Raw genomic sequence first — 24619 nt, forward strand, 5'->3', positions numbered from 1 at the left:
ATCCAGCATGAATCAGTACTGATTCATGCACCTCGCTCCAGTACTCTTGCCTGGAAAATCCATGGGCGGAGGAGCCTGGTGGGCTGCAGTCCATGGTGTTGCTAAGAGTTGAACATGACTGAGCGACTTCACTTTCACTTTTTACTTTCATGCTTTGGAGAAGGAAATGGCAACCCACTCCAGTGTTCTTGCCTGGAGAATCCCAGGGACGGGGAAGCCTGGTGGGCTGCCGTCTATGGGGTCACACAGAGTCGGACACGACTGAAGTGACTAAGCAGCAGCAGCAGCAGCAGCAGCATGAATCAGGTGCTTTATATGCACACAGCTAATGTTCATTAACCCACGTTTAAGATGAGGACATGGGGACTTGGAGGGATTAAGTAACATTCCTAAGTTCCCACTGCTAGAGGGTGGCCATGGTACGATGTGAACTTGAGATTTCATGTTCAAAAATTACACTCTCGCTCCTATATGATTTCTTCTGCAGCTGTATATTTTCTCCAAGTACAGTGTACACACATCTGTCCTTCTTCTGCCATGGGTATTTGAATGGTAAAGTGTCATCTGTCACCTGGGAAGGTGGCTGAGTCCCCAGGATAACCCTGGGAAGCTTGCACCGATTCACAGGTGCCCTGTCAGCACACATGTAAGGTACCCTGATTGCGCTTGGTGCTCCCGTTAAAACAAAAAGTTGTATTACTTTGTTGTTTTCCTTGGTAACAATGACTTTTCCACTTTTATCATTTGTCCTTTTCTGTTGCCAACCCCTTCAAGTCCTGGTCAGCCCACTCCCACAGACACACCAGCTGGACCTGTCAGGGAACCTGTCTCAGCCTTCCCTGGTAATGTCATTGGTTCAAGAGTGTAGGTTTGGGTTCAACTCTCAGCCCTTCTAGTCACTGACCAGTTGATTGAGGGCAAATTGTTCTATATCTTGTCTAGCCCTCAGTTACCTCCCATCTGAGTAATGGGGCAATAATGTCTGGCAGGAATTCACAAGACAGAGGAGAAATGGTGTGAAGTTCAGGGCAGGGTTCCCTGTCTATGGGCAGATCATCTGCCCACAGCACCACAGTGAGACCACACTCAAGCTCCTTTTGAGCCAAGACAGAGTTACCATCACCCTCTGTGCTCACCCTGGACCAGTGTGTGGTGGGTATTCACAGTTGTTAGGTCCTGTCCTTGCTGTTCACGACAAGCCTCAGCTGCCCCTCAGAGCTGGCTAGATGCCCCTCCCTGCCCACCTCTCCCTCTCTCCTAGTTCTGATCATGGCAATCCAACTACCTTCTCTCTCATTCAACTCTAACCTCCTTCAGGGCCAGACTAGAGCTCCCCTCATTGCCAGAGCACATGGCAGAGTCTCCAGTGCACAGCAGCCCTATACCAACACATGCTGCATCCTAAGTTACCTTTAAATTTCATTTTTAAAAATTTGGGGGCCTAGTTGTGTAGCATGTGAGATCTTAGTTTCCCAACCAGGATTCAATCAGTACCCCCTGCATTAAAAGTGTAGAGTCTTAACCACTGGACCACTAGGGAAGCCCCTAAATACGTTTTTTATCATAACTTGAAATAAGATGCCAAGAGCCACATAGATGAAGTGTAGAACCTACTGAACTATTTACATTATTAAGCAAACATCCTTCCAGCCACTGTTTAGGCTGAAAAAGAACTTTACCAGTTACAATCTCCCTAAAGCTCACCCTTCTGGTGATCCCTTCTGACTGGTAGATCCCACCTGTCAGAATCCCCTTCCTCCTCTCAAGAGTATGGTGTCCTGACTTTTAAAGTCTTTACTCACACAGAATTATCATTCACGTGGGGCTTCCTAGATGGTGCTAGTGGTAAAGAATCTGCCTGCCAATGCAAGAGACCTAAGAAACTCGGGTTGGATCCCTGGGTTAGGAAGATCCCTTGGAGCAGGGCATGGCAACCCACTCCAGTATTCTTGCCTGGAGAATTCCATGGACAGAAAAGCCTGGTGGGCTACAGTCTATAGGACTGCAAAGAGTTGGACACAACTGAGTAAATTAGCATGCATGATGGCACATGCATTATCATTCAAATTTGTATCCCTAGATACTATGGTTTAGTTTTTCCCATTAAAAAACTAATTTGTTATGCTTTTAAGGTTTTTTTAATCTAAAGATTCCTCCTCTATTGCTCTTTTCTTCAGAATGTATTTGCTGAAGAAAGTAGGACATTTGACAAAGGAGGCAAAAATATACAATGGAGAAAAAACAATCTCTTTAACAAGTAGTGCTGGGAAAACTGATCAATCATCTGTAAAAGAATAAAACTATAACACTTTCTAATACCATACACAAAAATAAACTCAGAATGGATTAAAGATCTAAATGTAAAACAAGAAACTATAAAATTCTTAGAGGAAAACATAGGCAAAACACTCTCTGACATAAATCAAAGCAAGATCCTCTATGACCCACCTCCTAGAGTATTGGAAATAAAAATAAAAATAAACAAATGGGACCTAATTAAACTTAAAAGCTTTTGCACACTGAAGGAAACTATAAGCAAGGTGAAAAGAAAGGCAGCTATCAGTATGGGAGAAAATAATAGCAAATGAAACAACTGACAAAGAATTAATCTCTAAAATATACAAGCAGCTCATGCAGCTCAATACCAGAAAAATAAATGATACAATCAAAAAGTGGGCCAAAGAACTAAACAGACATTTCTCCAAAGAAGACGTACAGATGGCTAACAAACACACAAAAATATATTCAACATCATTCATTATCAGAGAAATGCAAATCAAAACCACCACCTCACACCAGTCAGAATGGCTGCCATTACAAAGTCTACAAACAATAAAAGCTAGAGAGAGTGTGGAGAAAAGGGAATCCTCTTACACTGTTGGTGGGAGTGCAAACTAGTACAGCCACTATGGAGAACACTATGAAGATTCCTTAAAAAACTTGAAATAAAACTGCCATATGACCCAGCAATCCCACTGCTGGGCATACACACCAAGGAAACCAGAATTGAAACAACACATGTACCCCACGTTCACCGCAGCACTGTTTACAATAGCTAGGACATGGAAGCAATCTATGTCCATTAGCAGTCGAATGGGTAAGGAAGTTATGGTACATATACACAATGGAATATTACTCAGCTATAAAAAAGAATGCATTTGAGTCAGTTCCAATGAGATGGGTGAAACTGGAGCCTATTAGACAGAGTGAAGTAAGGCAGAAAGAGAAACACCAATACAGCATTTTAATGCATATATATGGAATTTAGAAAGACAGTAACAATGACCCTATATGCAAGAGAGCAAAACAGACACAGATGTAAAGAGCAGACTTTTGGACTATGTGGGAGAAGGCGAGGGTGGGACAACTTGAGAGAATAGCATTGAAACATGTATATTACCATATGTAAAATAGATCACCAGTGCAAGTTCAATGCATGAAGCAGGGCACTGAAAGCTGGTGCCCTGGGACAACCCAGAGGGATGGGGTGGGGAGGGAGGAGGGAGGGGTTTCTGGATGGGGGGACAGGTGCACCCATGGCTGATTCATGCCTATGTATGGCCAAAACCACCACAATATTGTAAAGTAAGTAGCCCAATTAAAATAAATAAATACATTTTTAAAAAGTCACCCCCCTTCCCCAAGAAACAAAAGAACACAGGACATTGACCTGTCAAGTTTCCCAGTCTGGATTTCATTAACTGTGCACTCACATTCAGCTCTGTCCCAGTATTTCCTGCAAACAGGCAACTGGATCCAGATTTGTATTGCTCATTTTCTGCCCCAAGCCTGGAATTAGCTATTTCTTCAAGAAAAGCTAGTTTCTTTTGTCACAAATGATATGCTAAGACCATAATCTGGATAATGAGAGCAGAGACCTATCAAAGCTGTTTTCACCAGACAGTGCCTGGCATGGAGAAGCTGCCAAAAGAGCATGTGTTAAATGCTTGTGTATTTAGAAGTAGGAGAGTGCTTATTCTACACCATCATCATTTATCATCCATTTATCTATCTATTTATCTTTCTATCTCCCTTCCCAGGTTACTCAATAGTAAAAGACCTGCCTGCCTATGCAGAAGATGTAGGTTTGATCCCTGGATTGGGATGACCCTCCAGAGAAGGAAATGCAACCCACTCCAGTATTCTTGCCTGGGAAATCCTATGGACTCCTCCCAGACAGAGGAGTCTGGTGGGCTACAGTCCATGGGGTCAAAAAAGAATCAGACATAGCTTAACATGCTTGCATCTATCTACCTAATTATTTATCCATGTGTATACATATTAAGGCAGTGCTGGCCCTATCCCACACTTACATGGATCTGATCTGAATGTTCTGCTGCCACTCCTTCATTGACTTTCTTTTACAGTCATTATATCATTTAATATTCACAAACAACCTCGAAGTGTTTACAACTACCCTCATTTCACAGATAAGGAAACTAAGGCTCAGAGAGCTGAAGTGCCTCATCCAGATCTCACAGCTAATAAGAACAGAACTTGACCACAAACTCAAGTCTGACAGACTCCAAAGCCTGCCTGCTTTCCACTGCTCCTTCATGAGCTTTTGCCCCTGAAATATTTTGTATGTTCATTTGAAAATTTAATCTCAATTGAAATTTGTTATAAATGAGTGATTGAATAAGCTTAACTTCAAGTACAGACAGTCAAGCTTTGCACTCGGCCCATGAAAGAATCTTTCCTTCCTTATTTTATTTTTAGTTCCCATTGTGACATATTTTGGCTGGATATGGCAGAGGGATATTTTCAGTATTCTGGAATAAACCTGAATGCCAGGAGCCAGAGTGAAGAACTCCGCCCATGGCAAAGGTTATGAGGAAGGAGGCTTCGGCATACGCAAAGGCGTCATCAAGCCTCAGGAAACCCCCTGTTCCCGAGCATCTACCCCCCAAAACCAGAGTCTACCCACTTTACTGTTTCATGCTCTCACCTATACCTCTGACTTTACGGGGGGCTGACCCCCATTACCTCTCTCTGAGTAGGAGTTAGCTTACAGCTTCAAGTCAATAAAAATTCCTGGGCGTGACAAGAGTGTTTCAACTTACGAACTCCTCTGAAGGTTATCTAGCCTGCCTGTACAGGTTCATCTGGCCACATGTGATTGTTTACAGCCTCCCAAACGTGAGAGGCATGAGATGTTTTAGACCTACTAAAGGCAGATTCTTTGGGGAAGTTAGAAATTATCAGTAAAGTGGGTTGGTTAGGAATTGTATTGGTGAAGGGTTTTTCATTTGTTGTGTCAATAATTGCTGCTAATTTCCTGCCCTGGGTGTGACAAGGGCGTCTCAGGTCAAACCTCTCTGCTGGCAGACTAGCTTGTGTGACAGGATTATCCATACTCCTGCCAAGCACATGATTGTTTACTACCTCTCAACCATAAACAGCACAGAGAGCTTGGAGTATTTTGAAAGTCTTAATTAGCATAGGACGTTTCTCATTGTTGAGTCAATGATTGCCACCAGGCCTCCATATCCTTAGGCACCTGGGAATATATTAATCAATGTATTCGGAATATAGAAAAGGAAATATAGTAGTTTTTGACGTTAGCAATACTAGACGTTTTGAGTTAATGAATTTTCTCTTTTGTAATAGATCACTGCACTTTGTTATAAATCACTGCATCCTTGCTATGCAAAAATGTAACTTTACCACTATCTTAAGACTAAATAGATCTTAAGGGGAACATTGGTGAAAGGATTTTCATTTGTTGGGCTGATGTTTTGCTGCTAAATCTCCATATTCCCTGTGCTTATAATGAATATAACTAGCATATAGGAGAAATAAGTATTAACTTTTAAGATTAATCATGTTAACCTTAGGTTAAATAAATTCCTTTCTTAGTTGTAACCCACTACACCCTCACCCTATAGGAATGCAACTTTATCTGGTACCTTCAGAGGGTGACGCCTGGTTTAAGAAAAAACACCCTTGGAAAAAATAAGCTTTTCGGTTATCAGAAAGAAAGGATCATAAAATGTCAGCAGGCCTTATGGCCAGAAGATGATGCAAAACCCCTAAGACCTTTTTTAATGCTTTTATGTGAAGCACCTAATTTTGATAAAGGTCAGGACTGTTGACCCCTGTGTGACTCTGTATTCATCCCTATGTATAACAAAAAGTATATAAGCAAACCTGAAAAATAAAGAAATGGGATCATTTCTGGAAAGACTGATTCCCCCATGTCATTTCTTTCTTGCTCCCCGTTTTTCTGGCTGAATTCCCATCTGAAGCGTGGGTGCTCGCCACGTCTACTTACTTGCCCTGGTTTTTAAGTTCCATACAAGAAGGAGCCCAAGGAGGGTCACCTTCCAGTATTCAAGTGGCACTGGTGGCCCAATGTAGATGGTGCAAATTCCTTGTCTTGGAATTTTATTGGTATCCCATGTAAACCAAGTTATTCAGTCTCTTTTTCTCCACTAATATTTCCTACTACACTATCCGTTTCTAATCTCTCTCTCTATCTGTAATTAAATAAATTTTTTCCTAAGACGCGGATTCTGTCCCCACCTTCGAATTACCCTGGATCCACTGGGGCTGGACCCCGGCACCTGAAGGTATATTTTTCACTCTTGGCTTGTGAGGCTCATTTTATTCATATATTTACAGATAAAAAAATAAGTGAATGATATCTTTAAGTCATTCATGTCTCAATTCTCATGTACGCACCATTTATTGGGCTCACTTTTTATTTGAGTCTAAATAATAGTTATAAGAGGTTCTCTTTGCTTTGTGTCCACACAGCCAAAGCCTCACTGTCCCCTTATATTTGTGATGGTAATGAAACCTTTTGAGAAGGTTGTTTAATGGAAGGGTGTGTGACCCTTTTAATAGAAGCAGACCACATTACAAAGCTGATAGAAAGCTCTGTTTCCTGGGAAACCTAAATAGAATGATAAGGGGTACTTGGTGTCTAACATTTCATGTAATGTCATGAAGGCAGGTATTAGACTTTCATATTGGGATAGGAAAGAGTTCTCTTCCCCATGAGCACGTGGAAAGTTACCACCTACGCACTAAAGAGAAGAAGACAATGAATCCACAGGGTCAAGCACCGGAGTGGCTGGCTCCAGCACTGCCCTGTTTTCATCTTGGACAATGAAATCAGGACAGTGATTTTAGGAAGAATAACTTATCCCCCCTGATAAAGATGAGGGAGCATCATAACATGTTTGTACCTTTTTTTAGCCTAGAAGATTATGAGGAAATTGACTGCAGAGCCTCCATTGGACTGTTCATAGAGGCTAGTATGGCTTTTGAAGACAAAATGGCCACACAGTCTGGGGGTGAGAGATGAGGATTTAGGGAAATGCCAAGTAAATATGGGAGACTCCTGATGTAAATGAAGGATTATTTCTGAGACCTTTGTGAATACCTTAATTCATAAATACTATTTATAATTTCCTCCTTTACCTCTAATTTATGGCTAAAATCATTGCTTTTGTAGCCCTCTTCACTTATTCTTTATTTAAATAAAGAGTGATACTGAAGGACACTTACTCCATCTTAGGTATGCTGATTATCAGATGACACACACAGTCCTCAAGGCCTCTGTGGTACATGATTTTTGTTTTTGTTTTGTTTTTTTTAATTAATTAATTTATTTTAATTGGAGGCTAATTACTTTATAGTACTGTGGTGGTTTTTGCCATACATTGACATGAATCAGCAATGGGTGTAAACGGAACCTAAGGTTAGTTTTAATCGGGTATGGTAAGATACACCTATGAAAGAAGTTCTTATACTCATAGATCCCTAGAAACAGGAGACGTGGCATACCATGAAGGGCTATACAGGGAAGCATTAGGGTTGCTCAGGAGGCAGAGGGGGTGAGAGGAGAAATTAGCTGAATAATTCCAATGGGCTCTAGGCTATAAATGTGGTCCCTACTTGTTCAGTACTTGGTTCTGGAATGCTTTAGGGCAGGTGTATAGTGTCCTAGTCTGCAGAAGTCCAATCAAAGGAGGCAGATGGGGTAGGAACTAGGCACATTTTTCATAACAAAGGAGTGCTGGCAGACAAGTCATTTACTATCTCCAGAAATAAACTAGCTCTGAGAGGGGCACTTCCTTCATGGGTTCACAAAGCCCCCAAATGTCAAAGTATCAAAATATAGGGGAAAAAACCCCATGACTGATACACAAAGGGACAAGATTGACACAACTTCTTGCAGCCATAAGAGCAGCAAATTTCACCGTTCTTTCTATTCCTACACTTCTAGGTCATTTTCCAAATCCCTTCAACTTATACTTGTTGCTTGTCTTGCTTACTTTCTGAAACCCAGACCTCAGAATTTTCTTGCTAGGCCCTCTAAAACATGACAACTCTGTTTCATGGCAAACAGACAACCATCCATTCTTAAGTATTGTGCCCAATTCCAAGATTGGGAGGTAAAATCAGGTCCTCCTTCATCATTCATACCACCCCTTGAGCACTCTTTTTAAGCATTACTTTAAAATCCCAGGCTCAAATTTTCCACTCCTTTTGTGACCCATGCACATCAAAATTTCCTTTCCATTGTCACCATCATCACCCAATTTTGTCTGTTTTAAGAAATCCACAACATTCTGAGCTTTTTTTTTTTTTTTTCTGAGCATCCCTTTAATTTCATGGTCTCTACTCTGAAGTAGGCCTTCTTTCACATGCATCGTTAGCTTATCATAGTATACTTAGAGCTAACATTAAAATACTTTACATAAAATGTAGGAAACGTGCAACAGCATAACTCCATTTCCCACACTCATCGTTTGGTCTGCTGCATTTATGTATTTTAAATCTATGTGCATTTTATGGCCACAGCCCACTTGTAACTGTTGTAGTAAAAGTTGTCATTTAAAGAAATTAGGAGAGAAATAAAGAGAGTCTTTTATGCTCACTCACATATTGCCATTTCCAGTTCTCTTCCCTCCTTCCTATAGATTTGGTTTTTCCATCTGATACTACTGCCTTTCTATTGTGAAGACTTTGTCATCCCATCGTCTTTTGGTTTCCATCATTTCTAGTGAAATGTTAGCTGTAATTCAAATTATTGTTCTCCTACATGAAAAAAAAAGTTTTTTTTTCTCTTTCTCTGAGTGCTTTCAAAATTTTGTCTTTATTTTGGGTTTTCAACTTACTGAGGATAATGTGTTTAGGTGTGGTCTTCTTTGTATTTATCCACTTTGGAGCATGCTTAGCTTATTTAAATTTTAAAATGATGTTTTGTACCAAGTTTGGAAAACTTTTCAACCATTATGTTTTCAGTTCATTCTTTGATGCTCCACTTATTTTTGTCCTTTGGTCCTTTTGAGACTTTTCTCTGTTCTCTGCTCTTTTTTCCTTCTCTTGCCCTTCCCACTCACTGACTCTAGACTTTAAAGAATCTATCTCCACTCTCCTTCTCTCTTCATATTGTACTATTGCTTTTGATCTCTCTTCCAGTTTACTGACTCTTCTATCTCCAATCTGCCACTAAATCCTTTCTTTCATTTTAGATGTCGTATTTTCCACTTTAGATTTACATGTATGCATAGTTCCCATTTCATTGCTGATATTTCCTATCTATTCATTCATTGTGACAATACTTACTTTAAAACTTTAAAACATTTTGAAATAGCTGCTTTAAACTTGCTTTCTGAAAATTCCAATATCTGTGTCATCTCAGGAACTGTTTCTTCTGAATGATTTTACTCTGAACTTTCAGTCAGTCAGTTCAGTCACCCAGTCATGTCCGACTCTTTGTGACCTCATGGACTGGGGCATGCCAGGCTTCCCTGTCCATCACCACTCCCAAAGCCTGCTCAAACTCATGTCCACCGAGTCAGTGATGCCATCCTACCATCTCATCCTCTGTCGTCCCCTTCTTCTTCCTCGTTCAATCTTTCCCAGGATCAGGGTCTTTTCCAACTCTGAACCTTAGGTCACATTTTTTCCTGTTTCCTCACATGTGTAGTAATTTGTATCTCATACCGGGGACTGAGAATTGTACATAGTAGAAACTCTGGATTCTTGTTATCTTTCTCTGAGACTGTTGATTTTTATTAAATTATTTAAAGATCACTTTGTACCTATAGACTTTGATTTTATACTATATAAGGGTATTAGTGTTTAGGTTTACTCTTAATCTTGAACAAGTCCCATAATCCTGACATATGAACTTTACTTCTAATATATGTTTATCCTGTCATTTTATTAGAAAACTTGAAGTGTTTATTTAGCCCTTATAACTTGGAGGAATTCTAAAATTTGTCTCATTTGAAGTAGACAGTAACTAAAATCTCTGATCATTATTTTCATCTTTCGTGCTATCTCTTTTCAATGGGTTTCCAAAATCTCCTCTATATGTCCACAGTCCAGGGGTCAGAAAGGATCTGAAGTAAGTTTGCTTTCAGAGTTTGAGGTCTCTTCCTATATATCCCTCTTTTCTGGTGTTATGTATGGCAATGGCACCCCACTCCAGTACTCTTGCCTGGAAAATCCCATGGACAGAGGAGCCTGGTAGGCTGCAGTCCATGGGGTCGCTAAGAGTCAGACATGACTGAGTGACTTCACTTTCACTTTTCACTTTCATGCATTGGAGAAGGAAATGGCAACCCACTCCAGTATTTGTGCCTGGAGAATCCCAGGGATGGGGGAGCCTCGTGGGCTGCTGTCTATGGGGTCGCACAGAGTTGGACACGACTGAAGAGACTTAGCAGCAGTAGCAATGTGCTATATGTATGCTTAGTCACTCCATCATGTCTGACTCTTTGCGACCCTATGGACTGGAGCCCCCCAGGCTCCTCTGTTGGGATTCTCCAAGCAAGAATACTGGAGTGGGTAGCCACGGTCTTCTCCAGGGGATCTTCCAGACCCAGGGATTGAACCTGGGTCTCCTGAACACCAGGTGGATTCCTACCATCTGAGTCACCAAAGCCTTTCTGGTGTTAACTCCCTAAATTTTCACGAATTCTGAAATTGATGATTGAAATTGATTTCCTAGTTCCTTCCTTCCTTCCTTCTTTTCATTCTTCTTCACTTTTTAAAATTCTTACTTTTAATAATTTTATTAAATAGCTTCATAGGTAAAAGCTATCTTTACATCATTCAATTCATTCATTGTAATTGTACAATTCAATAATTTTAAATAAATTTATTAAGTTGTGTAACAACCATTAAAAGCCAGTTTTAGAACATTTCTGTCACCTAAAAGTGACTGTGCTCATTTATAGTTTACTCCTCCTCTGACTTTGAGTCCCAAGCAACCATTGATCTATAATATTTTTCATCTTAAAACTGTGTTTTGTGGACATTTCATGTAAATGAAGTCATGGACTATCTAGTCTTTTTTGTCTAGTTTTCATCACTTAGCATAATGTTTTTGAAATTAATCTATGTTGTGTAAGTCAAAAGATTGTTCCTTTTTATGCTGAACAGCATTTCATGTATGGATATACAATAGGCTATTTATTCATTCACCTGTTAAAGGACATATTCGTTTTGTTTTGTTTTGCTTTCGGAAGCTTTTTTTCAGTGTTCCTCAGATAATACTTATATAGCCCAACTGGTACTTATAGGTCTATGGACCAATGTTTGGGAATCATGGTGTAGAAAATCAAATTATGACATTCAGATAAAGACTCATCTTTTTAAATTTAAGAAGCATATTTTGGACACATATTTGTGTTAGATGCTGTGTTAAAAGTTAAAAAGGTGAATAAGACATGATATCCCAGCACAGTGGAAGAAATGACCAACAAAGAATGTAATGAAGTGTGAAAAATGGTATGATAAAATTCTGGAGCCCTCATGGAGTTAAGGCTAATTCTTTATGGGAGAGAGAATTACAGAAAAGTCTTATAAAGGATGTGATCCTTGAGTCTTGAAAGATGGTCTTAAAAGATGAACAAGTAATTGGTCAGTAAGACAGTGGAAATAACTTGATTTGCCATGACAAACTGTTTTATTTTTAAAAACTATGCAGATAGGGGTAAACATAGTATTGTCCAAACTGTCTTTTCCTTGGAATTTTATGGAAACAAATTATTCCTGTGAGTGTCTGCTGAGATCAATGGATGGAGAAATATGGTGAAAACTTGGCAGATAATCCATTATGCCAAGCTATGTAAATAATTCTCAACAAGATAAACACATAATGGAAAATAACCATGTTCTTTTGGAGAATAGTGGACTTGGTCCAATACCTTAGGCAAATTGCTTAATCTTTCAGAGCCTCATTTTCAGCATCTAAAAAATTGAATTAAGAAATAGCTTCAAAAGTAACTGAGCAGATTAGACTTAATGTATGCAAATCAATGTATTTAGGGGTTGGCACATAACAGCCTCTCAAAAAATGCCAATTTTCCTTCTTTCCCCAACACATTGGCTATTTGCCATTCTTGCACATAAGGGCTACAAGAAGTTAATGCAATCACAAGGCTTATTTGTCTTTTGGTTCCTATTTCTATTGTCTCAAGAACAGTACCTTCTCCCTAGTAACCAAGGGGTGCAATAGCTGTTTCATAATGAGGCCTTGCTTCCTTCTAAATATGCACTAATTGTCAAGGTGATGGAGGAGGTTCATTATTTAAAAGCATAATTAAAGGGCACTTCCTTTAGCTAAACTAATGAGCAGAAAGTGCAGCAATATTTGCATGTTTAGACATTAAGGATGGAAACAGATGACTCATAGGAGAATGGGAGGAAGCAGGGAAGGTAGGGCAAATTAATCTCACTGCCTAGGACCTCCAGGGTTATTGCATTGCAGGACATCCCTGGAGGAGTGATCTTCCCTAAGAAGTCAGCTTCACTGGCTTCTCTTGTTTTATTGGATGAACAGCCCTCTCACCCCTGTACCTCAGGAGAAAGCTGATCTTTACTGCAAAAGATGCTGAAACATGATTCCTGATAAGCTGATCTTGGAATCTGTTTCTCACTGGACATCCATGCCCTGTTCTAAACACTTATGTATCAGCACAGATACTGATTCATTCTTCTCATGCTGTGTATTCACTAAGGTTGTAAATCCTCCCAAGTCAATAATAGTGCATTTTACCCTCTTGGCACATGTGTGTTAAGGTCATATTCAAGGTTCTTCCATTTATTAGAGGAGGGCATGGCAACCCACTACAGTATTCTTGCCTGGAGAACTCCATGGACAGAGGAGCCTGGCGGGCTGCAGCCCATGGGGTTGCAAAGAGTTGGACAAGACTGAAGTGACTGGGCACATTTATTAGATAAGAGATGTGGAAAGTACCCTATTATGTCTCCCATTCTTCATCCTTAACCTGGGTGTTTTGCCTAAATTGCAAGATTTTTGTTAGAATAAAAAAGAAAGTGTCTGGAGCAAAGTAAGAATAGAAATAATGTTCAATCCAATTCTCCTTCTCACTATACAGCAATTTCGTGGTCATCAGTGCCTCTGCCTCATGTCTCCTAAGTGAGGGTGTTAGCATTAGAATGTGCCATTTTATGTTAGGTGTCAGTTATGCCAATTTCTTGCTTTCTATACTGTGGAAGTGACACACAGAGAAAAATATCTTTCATACAACAAATGTAGACACTTGGGTTTGATGGCAAGGAGAAGTCCCTCTCCCCTCTCCCTGGTACCTAATCCCCAAAGCAGTCTAGAGACATAGAAGCAAGCCACAGTCAGTGTGGTGACTGAATCAAAGCTGCTTCCACTGGGACCACCCCAAGGCCTGAGCATCTTATTATTGGAACGGTGATTTGATTTACTAAGCATTTGTAATTATGTTGACATTGGTTTTGTCTTTTTAACAGTAAAATAAGACTGATTTTAAATATGTATTACAGGATGTCTACTGAACAGAAAATGCATTTGTTGCCTCTGGGCAGAGGTACAGGCTAAGACACAAATAATGATTTCACAGGAGCAAAAGGAATTACTGAGCAGATGCTCATCTGGGGAAAAGAGGCCAGAGAGGAGCCATGCCTGACAGCAGAGGGAGAAGGTATAGGATAATTAGCATCTTTGATTTGTTTAAATTTTTTGGTATAGCCTTCTACTTCAAGATGGAATAAAAGAATGGGAGAAGCCAGGTGAGATCGCAGCAAAGAGAATGATAACTGAGCAGGACCCTGTGAGACCTTTCTGGAACAAACTTCCCTCTCCCCACCTCTCCCAAGTCCTTTGTTTGCCTCTTATCTGAAGAAAAACTTTTGCCTCCTAGGCTTTCCTTGAGTTCCAAAGAATAAAATTAATCAGAGACATGAGAAAATGCAGAAAGAAAGGAAAACAGTCAAGCAAGACAAAATAATAGTTTAGCCATTAAACAAAGCCAAAGGCCTTTAGAGCCTCCTCAAGAGCCATAGATAATATTGTGAGAAATATCCTTTGAGATGTTTTGCAGGTAGTGAAACCTCCACCAGGTGGAAGAAGTTAACTGTATGTTACCCATAAGCACATGGACCCCAGATGAGTTGACACTAGGGGCCCAATGATATTGACTCCCAATTACCTCACCACCAACTAATCAGAAAATGTCCGAAAGCTGATCAAGCACCTCATAACCCCCTTCCATCACCTTGGCTTTAAAAACGTTTCTTTGAAAGCCATTGGGGAATCCAGGTCTCTTGGGCACAAGCTGCCTGGACTCCTTGCTTAGCACCCTGCAATGAACGCTGCACTTTCTTTCACCACAACCCAGTGTCAGTAAATTGGCTTCACTGCATGCAGACAAATGGAGCCAAGTTTCATTTGGTAACATAATTACATTCCTGAAGCTCTCAATTCACCAAGAGTCTGGATTCTCCTTTAGCACAGGCTCTTCAGAATAAAAATTAAAGAAAATCCTTTGAGTAATAATGGAAATCCCAGAAAGCCTTGCAAAAGCCCCTCTTTAAGCAATGACTCAGGATGTACTGATGAGCAAGGCTAAGGGGACCCTCAGCAGGTTTGTGGAGACTATGTGCCCAGTACGACAGATGGAATTATCTGTCATCAGATCATACTGCAGGTTAGGCTTGCAATCAGTTCCACTACAGCCCTGAAAGCCTTCATCTGAACCTTGCTAACCTTCCTTTCCTTCCTTTGGCTCACTTCATTTTGGTCTCTTGGTAATTTCTTCCTTTTAGTCATGGTTCTGCCCCTGAAACTCTGCAGAAGTCCCTTTCTTTCCAATAATAATAGTAGTGGCTGTTTGCTAACAGCCCACTGTAGATCAAAACTCTATCTGTGCATGCTGGCTGGCCAAATCAGTGTAGAGAGTTCATTTGGGAGCTGATTCCAGGGAGGAAGAAAGAGGAAGTTGGAGAGCAAGTCAGGGACAGAGAACAAGTCAGGGGGCACAGACAAGGTCATGGCTGTGGCTGGTGGGGTAGGGGGTTGGCTATCACTGGGACTCCTGAGAAGAGTGAAAGAGGCCACCGAGAAATGAGCCCCACCTTCACGTCTGGCTGCTCCCATGCCCTCTGAGTGAGGGGTGCTCCCAGGGCAGTAAGGCTGCTCCTCCTGGATTGTGGTCCCTTGGAGCCAGTGGGCTTCTACCCCCGGGAGCAAGCCCTGCGGCACCAAGCTGAGAGCACAGCGGGGTGAGGTGTGAACTCCAGTAGAGATCTTCCAGTGACACAGGTTTCTGTCCTTCAGGGGAATGACAGGTATTATCTAGAGGATCTCATTCATGTATCAGCTCTGGCATTCTTAAGGTTCCAAGTGAGGCTCTGTCAAGAGGAGGAGGATTTTCTAAGTTTGTCTTAGCATTTTTCAGAACCAAGCATAAAGGACTCATGCTTCTTCCCTAAAGGCAGAGAGGTACCTTTCCCACTGATCATGGCTGGTGAGGTGACCGGCACCTTAGGCTAGAGGAAAAATATGGCTTAGGGCAGAAGGAAAGGCTCAATCTGCCCCCTGGGGATCCTAGTCCAGAGGCTTGTGAGGAAGCAGGCTTGGTGAACAGCATGTGAATGGGGGATGTTAAAGGCTGTGGCTCTTCATCCCTCCCTCCTAGGGCCATGCCTGCAAGGGGAGAGGTTCTATAGAGACCCTGGACAAAGGCCCCACACTGGGGGTACAGAGGAGTCTCTGAACCTGCCTGGAAAGCTGGGCCCAGGGTCACCTCAGTAAAGTGTGGGAAGATGGGAGGTGATCTCCCAAAGGCTCATGAACAATACATGTGTTTCCTATTGCTGCTATAAAAAAAAAATAACCTCAGCCTTTCTGTTAAAACAACACAGATTTATTATATTACAGCTTTGGAGGTAAAAAAAAAAAAATCTGAAATGAGTCTCTCTGGGCTTCAATCAAGGTGCCTTCTGGAGACTGTAAGAGACAATCTCTTTCTTTCTTTCTTTCTTTTAACCACCAGCTCATAGAGGTGGGTGTATTCCTTGGCTCACGTCACTCTGACCTCTGCTTCCTGTCACGTCTTTTCTGATTCTAACCCTTCTGCCTCCCTCCTGTAAGAATCCTTGGAGTACATTGGATCCACTTGACTCACCCAAGATAATCTCCCTAGCTCAGGATCTTTAATCACGTCTATAAAGACCATTTGCCATGTAAGGTAAAATATTTACAGATTTCAGGGATTAGGAGGTGGACACCTTTGGAGCCATTATTCTGTCTACCAAAGGTAGACACATGTGCTCGCCAAGAATAAAAGATTTCTCTTCTCCCAGGAGCTTTGGATTTCTAAGCAAGTAGAATGGACTTAATGGGCAAAGGCGCTGGTCTGACAAATGTATTTGACTCAAATCCCGGCTCTGTCATTTTTTTCTGGAGGAACATGGGCCTGTGATGTATTCTCTCCTTTATGTGGGAGGAAAGAAGACCACCTGGGTCTAAGGGACCCTGCCCCACTCACAGCTGCTCCTTCTTCCTGGGTGTGGTGAGGGGGCCACTCGGGACACAACATGCACCTTAGGTGGCTCGCTGGGGACCCTGAGGAGCCCAGGTGAGGTGTTGTGGGATGCCGGTAACCAGTGCAGCAGAGATGGGCAGGATGAAAGGCTGCCAGGAAAGGAGCTCCAAGGTGGAGAAAACATGGCTCAGGCAATGGCGATGGATTTCCGGGATGCTAGTACCATCTCTAAAGAAAACAGAATGGCTGGGATAGCCAGGTCAGCAGCCACTTTCCAGACGGCAGGAGATGCAGTCACTGCACAGTCCTGACCCAAGAGGACCGAGGGCGTCTGAGGACTGTTCTCTGCCAGCACCGTGAAGTCACAGATGCCCCCTCTCCTGAAATGTTTCTAGAAGTTCTTGGAGATGTGAAGAGGCAGGGAGAGGGACACTGAGAAAAAGGGAGGGCTTATAAAGGGACCTTATGTGTTACAGAAAAAAAAAGAAGTGAGAGTCACTGTGTTTGTGACTCTCCCCATCTCCTTATCCATTCTGAACAACCCTGCAAGTCGGCATCTTAAGGGAAGTCATTTGGGATTCTGCCTAAAGGAGAGACAAAAGAGGTTCTGGACATTCTTCCTCCCCATCTGATTAGGACACATGTTCCTAGAGGGAAGCAGGTCTCACCAGAGGCCAGTGTGCTGAGTCGGGTGTTCAGTGGGCTATGTCACTGCATTAAAGGAAGCATGGCCAATACACCCAGGAATCAGTCTTTAACTGTGGAATTAGAGCACTGACAATGCCCAATTATTTTGCTCATTAAGACGATTGGTCTGGACTGGATTGACCATTCTCCAATTAACTCCTTGGCACTTGGCTATAATAATGATTGAACTAACTCATTTGACTCCTAGTGTGGCTGAAAGAGCAGATGTGAGTAAACTCATTCTACATCATTCAAACACACTTTCCTAACCAAGAATAAAAGATTTCTCCTCTCCCAGGAGCTTTGGATTTCTAAGCCAGTAGAATGGACTTAATGGGCAGAGGCGCTGGTCTGACAAATGTATTTGACTCAAATCCCGGCTCTGTCATTTTTTTCCCAAGGAACTTGGGCCTGTGCTTCTTCTCTCCTTTATGTGGGAAGAAAGAAGACTACCTGGGTCTAAGGGACCCTGCCCCACTCACAGCTGCCCCTTCTTCCTGGGTGTAGTGAAGGGGCCACTGGGGACACAACATGCCCCCTCCCCACTTGGCACTGGGAATCCAGCATTCTTCATGGAGGGTGGGGCATGGGACTAGGACAAGAGGTGCTCAGAAAGGACAAGCGGGCCTTCCTGGAGAAGATCAAACGTCTCTAACAGTCACGTTATGGTGTGGTTTTCCTGTGTCCAAATGACAGTGGGTTTTTTGGTGACTGGTCTTTTGTTTGTTTTTATCAGTGACCAGATTATAAAGTATACCGTGGAACATCTGGCTTGATGATACGTTTTTAATGAGAAAATACTCAATTTGGAAGGTTTTCTATGGCAATCTGACTCTCCATTTGTGAACGACTGGAAGCGCAGTGTCAGGCTTGGATTCTTGTGTGGCCTGGATCTGTGTGATAGGTGAGTCTGAAGGAGGACCCACAGTCACCCAGCCAGGCATCTGCACTCACTTTGACTGCTTCTCCTGTCCATGACTATTAGAATTTGGGACACTTGCAGGAGAATAATCCTCAGGTCTCTAAAATTGGGTGTAATCTAGGCAGGGCTGTGGGCTCCTAAGGCAGGATCCTTCGTGTCCTGCTTCTCTCCCCCTGGTGCTTGTTGCAATTTCTGGCACAGAGAAGGTGAGGGCCAACAGAATGGATTTCACTTCCTTGCGATTTTTCAGAGATGCATTTTTTTTTCCTTGTCTGAGCCTGGGGTGCCTGTCCTCTTATTGGTCTATTTAGGCTGTCACTCAAGCTGTGTCTTCCAATAAGTGAGTGTGCTGTCTCCCTCCAAGCACCAGTAAGTCCACAGGGAAGATCATTAGAATTTGTGATGCTGAGTCAACCATATCCAAATAACACAAAAGCTGGGAGGGCTGTAAATTAATAAACCTTTCCCATGTGAACTGGCAACTGGCCTTCTCCTCTGCTCTTGTCTGAGTTTGCACATGACTAAGTGCAGGCTCGAGGGATTTGCATTAGCAGATCATAAGTAAAAAATCCCATTAAAATGAGTCTCCTCATTGTGGATTCATTTTCAAGAGGTACACTGGGTAGTTGGGGCACTTCTTGGGGTTGCCTGGTAATGGATTTATCTATTCAGCACATTTGCTTGAATGCGATATTTTATGAATGTCATACTAGCATTCCTCACAGTTGTATCCTCCAAATTATCAGTCTTCTTTTGAATAACAAAATGCTTTGATTGTGGCCCATTCTTTGGGAATAAATTACCAACTCAATAACATGCTATAAATGTAACAAATTGCTAGCAAATGTAACTCAGGCCAGGTTATTCACTGGGGTCAGTAGCAAGGGATATGATAGAATCAGGGTCTCCCTCTTCCTTTCTCTGCAGCCAGGAGACTAAGTGTGTGACAGATGCTGCTTGTGGGCATGGATGTTTAATTCCCACCTGCTCCTCCAAACTGGGTCCTAATACCTGTTGAAACTGTACTCAAGTCCCTATGTCCATGTCTTTTGAAGTAAAACTATTTTTTTCTAGTCTCGCAGGTCACCTCTCAGTCTTAAAAGAATTCCTAAGGTGGGCTAGGAATTTGAGTGCACATAATACATTGCTATTTTTGTTTAGTTGCTAAGTCCTGTCCAGCTCTTTTGCAACCTCATGGACTGTAGCCCACCAGGCTCCTCTGTTCATGAGGTTTGCCAGGCAAGAATACTGGAGCATTCTCCAGGGGATCTTCCCGACCCACGGACTGAACCCGTCTCCTGCATTGGCAGGTGAATTCTTTACTACTGAGCCACCAGGGACACCCACACAACACATCAGACTGGCTTCAAAGGGTAAATGATTAGGAAATGTGAAAGTGTAGAAACAAAGACTAGCTGTTGAACCAACAAACTGGTAACAATTTAGACAATAAGTCATCCACTAAGCAGTGTCACTAAACTCCCAGGTCCCTGAAAAATACAGATAAAGGTCTGACACACATTCCTAAGTTGTTGTACAGGCTGCAGACCCCCATCAGATGAAAATTGCTGACTAAAAGCACACAGACTCCAGACAGGTTGAAACCAGAAGATTGGTGATGCTTAAAACTTCACCCTGATGCCAATCAATTAGAACTCTGCATGAGCTGATCACGTACCCCAAGGCCTGCTCCCTCACACCACCTTTAAAAAAAACTCTCCCCTGAAAGCCATGGGGAGTTCATAGTTTTTTGAGCATGAGCTGCCCATTCTCATTGCTTGGAACCTTAGAATAAATGCTGTACTTTCTTTCACCATAACCTGTGTCAGTTGGACGAATGGACCCAAGTCCAGGTTCAATAACTGTCAATGTCTTCCCCTTCCACCCCGTCCTTGTGCCCTGACACACAGAAAGCTTACAGTCCCCTGAAGACGGCCCTCCTTCTCATTCCCTCCCGGCTTGGCTACCTGGCTCTACCTCCTCTGAACTCTCCCACCCCTCCCAGAAGCTTTCCCAGGCCCTTATACCCAGGGACATGGCAGGATCCTTCAGACTGGTCCCCACAGACTCCCCCTACCTGGTTCCCTGCCTTCTTCGTATATCACATAGGATTGTACACTGTCTGTTTATGTGTTTGTCTGCCCCATTGTCATGGATACTTCCAGAGAGCAGAGGCTTTATTTTAGTTGATCTTTGGTACCTAACAAAGAGTTTGGCACAAAGTTTATGCTCAGAATAAATGAGGCCTCATCAGGCAGTAGGACATTTATTATGCTTTTAGAACCCCTAAGGTGGGCCAGCAATTTGAATACACACAGCACATTAGACTGGCTTGAGCGTTTTCCACTCAAGGCCAGAAAGTTTTCTTTCTTTTTTTTTTTTTTACTTTATTTTACTTTACTATACTGTATTGGTTTTGCCATACATTGACATGAATCCACCACGGGCGTACATGCGTTCCCAAACATGAACCCCCCTCCCACCTCCCTCCCCATAACATCTCTCTGGGTCATCACCGTGCACCAGCCCCAAGCATGCTGTATCCTGCATCAGACATAGACTGGCGATTTGATTCTTACATGATAGTATACATGTTCAAGGCCAGAAAGTTTTATAACAGTTACAGAACACTGGGGGTAAAATCAGTGAGATCTTTGAAATAGCAAAATTATCAAGATCAAAGCTGAACCTTTGAGATCCAGAGAGTAAAAAAGGGCAAAATTTTAGAATTTTAAAATGTTCCATAAAAATGGATCAAAAGATCAATTAATCACCAGGAGGTTTTAAAAGATCTCGATTTTTCTTCTCTACTTCCCTCTCTTCCTCCCTCATTTTGTCTCTCCTTTCTTTTGATCTCAACATCCATTCATTTTGATGCAAACATTTACTGGACACCAACTGTGTGCTCAAGGCTACAATCTGCACTGAGAATTTGGCGAGAGTAAGACACAGACCTGCCCTCCAGGATCTCAGCACAAAGTGGGAAGAAAGGCAGGACAAATAAATGGGTAACTAAGGTAGAGTAAGTATTGGGATGGATTCTGCATGGAGTCTGGGGAGCATTGGGAAGAGGCAAGCTATACAAGAGGTGACCCAGAATGGCTTCCTGAGGGAGGTGACTTTATCAGATATACACCGTTTGGCATCAAATGATTTACATCCAAGAAACTTCTGATATGTTTTTGTATACAGAAAGAAGCTAGAGAGCTCAATAGTGGACAGAGCAATCTGGGCTAGTCTGTACATACCACTGGATTGCTAGCATGAGTATGGTGGAGGTTCCCTATTCCCACCCATTGTAGCTCCTCTCAGGGTGCGGGCAACTGTTCAAGTGAGCTGGGGCTTCTGATCATCAATAGGCAGGCTTCACATTTTTTATGTTAATTTCTTTAGTAGAAGAATGCTGTAGCTAAATTGTTGTCTGTTGTTTTTGTTTAGTCGCTAAGTTGTGTCCGACTCTTTTGCAATCCCATGGACTGGAACCCACCAGGCTCCTCTGTCCATGGGATTTTCCACACAAAAATACAGGAGTAGGTTGCCATTTCCTTCTCCAGGGGATCTTCCCAACCCAGAGACTGAAACCACATTTCCTGCATTGGCAGGTGGATTCTTTACCACTGAGCCACCAGGGAAGCCCCATAAGCTGAACTGCATCCTTGCAAATTCATATGTTGAAGCTCTAACCCCAAACATGGCTGTACCAGAAGAAAGGGTCTAATTTTCATTAGGAGTAATGAAGGTTAAATGAGGTCATAAGGGTGGGACCCTAGTCTAATAGGGCTCCTGCCTGATAAGGAAAAGGAAAGGTACCTAAGCTCTCTCCACCAGGCGAGGACACAGGGAGAAGGGTGCTGCCTACAGCCAGGAAGAGGGTCCTCATGGGGGGAATGGAACTGGCTAGCACCTTGAGCTTGGACTTTTCAGCTTCAAGAACTGTGAGAAATAAATCTCTGTTGTTCTGGCCACCCAGGCTGCGGTATTTGGTTATGGCAACCCAAGCTGACTAAGACAAGGAAGACAGAGTTTGAACAAAGTGAAGATTTGACAGTTTCATAGGGTTTCATCAGGATAAACATTTTGCACTTTGCATAATTCCGATCTCCAAATAAAAATTATTTGAAATTTAAAAACGTAAACATTTTGCATTTTAATTAGCATGCCAACCAAAGAGCACTAGAGCGTCCGGAACAAGCAGGTCCTAGCCACGTTTACTGTGTGACCTTGGCCAGGTTGCTGGATCATGGTCTCCTACTCCATGTTATCCACCCAGCAGGGCTTGGGGAGAGAGGGAATGAGCTCTGCACGTAGAGCACCTGGCACAGAGCAGGCACACGTGGATGGCAGTAAATGAGACTGGAGAAGTTTGGAAGATACTCAGTGGCTCTCAGCTCCTCCTTAAAGTCATCAGTTTGGGAACAGATTTCAGAATTCCTAGATTCACTATAAGGCTTCCTTATGACTCAGATGATAAGGAATCCACCTGTAATGCAGGAGACCTGGGTTCAATCCGTGGGTCGGGAAAATCCCTTGGAGAAGGGAATGGCTACGCGCTCCAGTATTCTTGCAGAATTCCTTCCTCACCTAGTTTAAATTCCAAAGCCTGTGCCTTTCATTTGCCTATAATAGTGCCTTTCAATCCCATCTTAGCAAATACTGAAGGGCATCTATAATGATCTCAGCCAGTATAGAAATGTTTTTATTAAAGCCCCTCACAATATGGAATTTATTCTAATTCACCTCAATTCATATTATGTATGTATAAAAACATCCCATATAAACCATATGGCATTTTAGAAGGTAGCCAAGAGGTTGCTGGGAAATCAGATAAACAATGTCAAGATAGTATAATTTCTGTAAGGTCCAGAATTCCTAATTCAGAAAAACGTATATTAATCCAAATGCCATATTTCTAAAACCCTAGGGTCCAGCAGGATGGGATTTATTGAGAATGGATTAGGCAGTTGCCCCAGGACTCCCTCAAACATCTTTCCCATCAGCCTTGCATCCTTGACCTTGTCACGCTGCCTGATGTCCCACCATTGAGACATTCCCTCAGATTAATGAATCTCTCCCCTAAAGAGCGTATGTCAGTACTTCCATATAGAGGAAGAGAGATAGCAATCCTTCTCATCTCGGTGGAAATGAGTTCCTTCTGGCATGCTTTCCAGTGACACACTCTGAGATCAGCCCCACTGGGTGCCTGGGGCTTCAGCAGAAAAGGGAGTGGGGAGTAGCAGACAGGTAATAAGGAAAGAGAAAGGAGAGGATTATGAAACATTCAGCCCTAGGCACGGTGAGGCAGGTGGCATCCACCTGGAGGGAGAAAAGAAGGTCGAGGGCTCCAGAAGCTCTCAGAATATGGGTTGGGCAGAAGGAGAGCAAACAAGAGATGCCCTAGAATAAGCATCATTTCATCTGCTTTATTAAGCAGCATCCATGCTATGACCCTCTTCTCTGCCGACCGCCATGCTCCCTCTTGACAATGTAAAACTATTGAACAAAAATTTACGCACCCCCCCCCGCCCCGCCACCAAATCTAAGCAGAGGACAACTCTAGGTTTGCTGTACTGATACTTCTTCAGCAACACGACCACCCAGAGAAATGCCACCTCCACAATCTCATCACTGCACAGCCCTCAGAAACAGTCACTTCAAAGCATCTCATTCCAACCAGACACTTCATTTGTCATTGACAAGTCTGACACAGCAGCCCTTATGATCACAAGTCAGGAGTCAGAGACTTTCCTGCTTCAGAAGAGAACATGAACTGCTCACAGGGCACTGTGTCACTGATGACTTCAAAGTCCTCAGGTCCCTGCTCTCAACCTGTGTCACCAAAGGCGAAGCTGCACCGTCACCCAAAGGAGAGCATCAAAGAGGAGACACAGAGCATTTATGCCAAAAAGATGTGCTAACAAAGATCAGAAACTGGGCCTGGGGATCAAGAGGATCAGCTTCCCAGGAGCTCCACACAGAGCAAGTCGACAAGATGCACACTGGCAAGTCCACTGATGGGTGAAGGTCCCAGCCAGGAAGGGTGGTCCTCCCCACTTCCTACTGGTCTTTAAGGCGGAAGTTTCCATCCTGACTTCAAGATGCTGTGTGTCTCCCAGAGTTGGTTTTCCTCCAGATCAGCAAGTGACCAGAACTGTGAAGTACCTACCCATTGCCATCATCCCTAGACCACATCAACCATCCCGACAGAGGGGTGGTGGGAAGG

The 24619-nt window shown here is 42.6% G+C and overlaps 1 protein-coding gene across 1 annotated transcript in view; it reads right to left on the reverse strand.

Annotated features, from left to right (window-relative positions):
• The window catches only part of CLSTN2 (calsyntenin 2), a 449021-nt gene that overhangs the window by 70631 nt on the left and 353771 nt on the right, over positions 1 to 24619 (reverse strand). The window lies entirely within an intron of this gene.

The sequence above is a fragment of the Capricornis sumatraensis genome, chromosome 1 (genome assembly GCF_032405125.1).
Source record: "Capricornis sumatraensis isolate serow.1 chromosome 1, serow.2, whole genome shotgun sequence".
Lineage (NCBI taxonomy): Eukaryota > Metazoa > Chordata > Mammalia > Artiodactyla > Bovidae > Capricornis > Capricornis sumatraensis.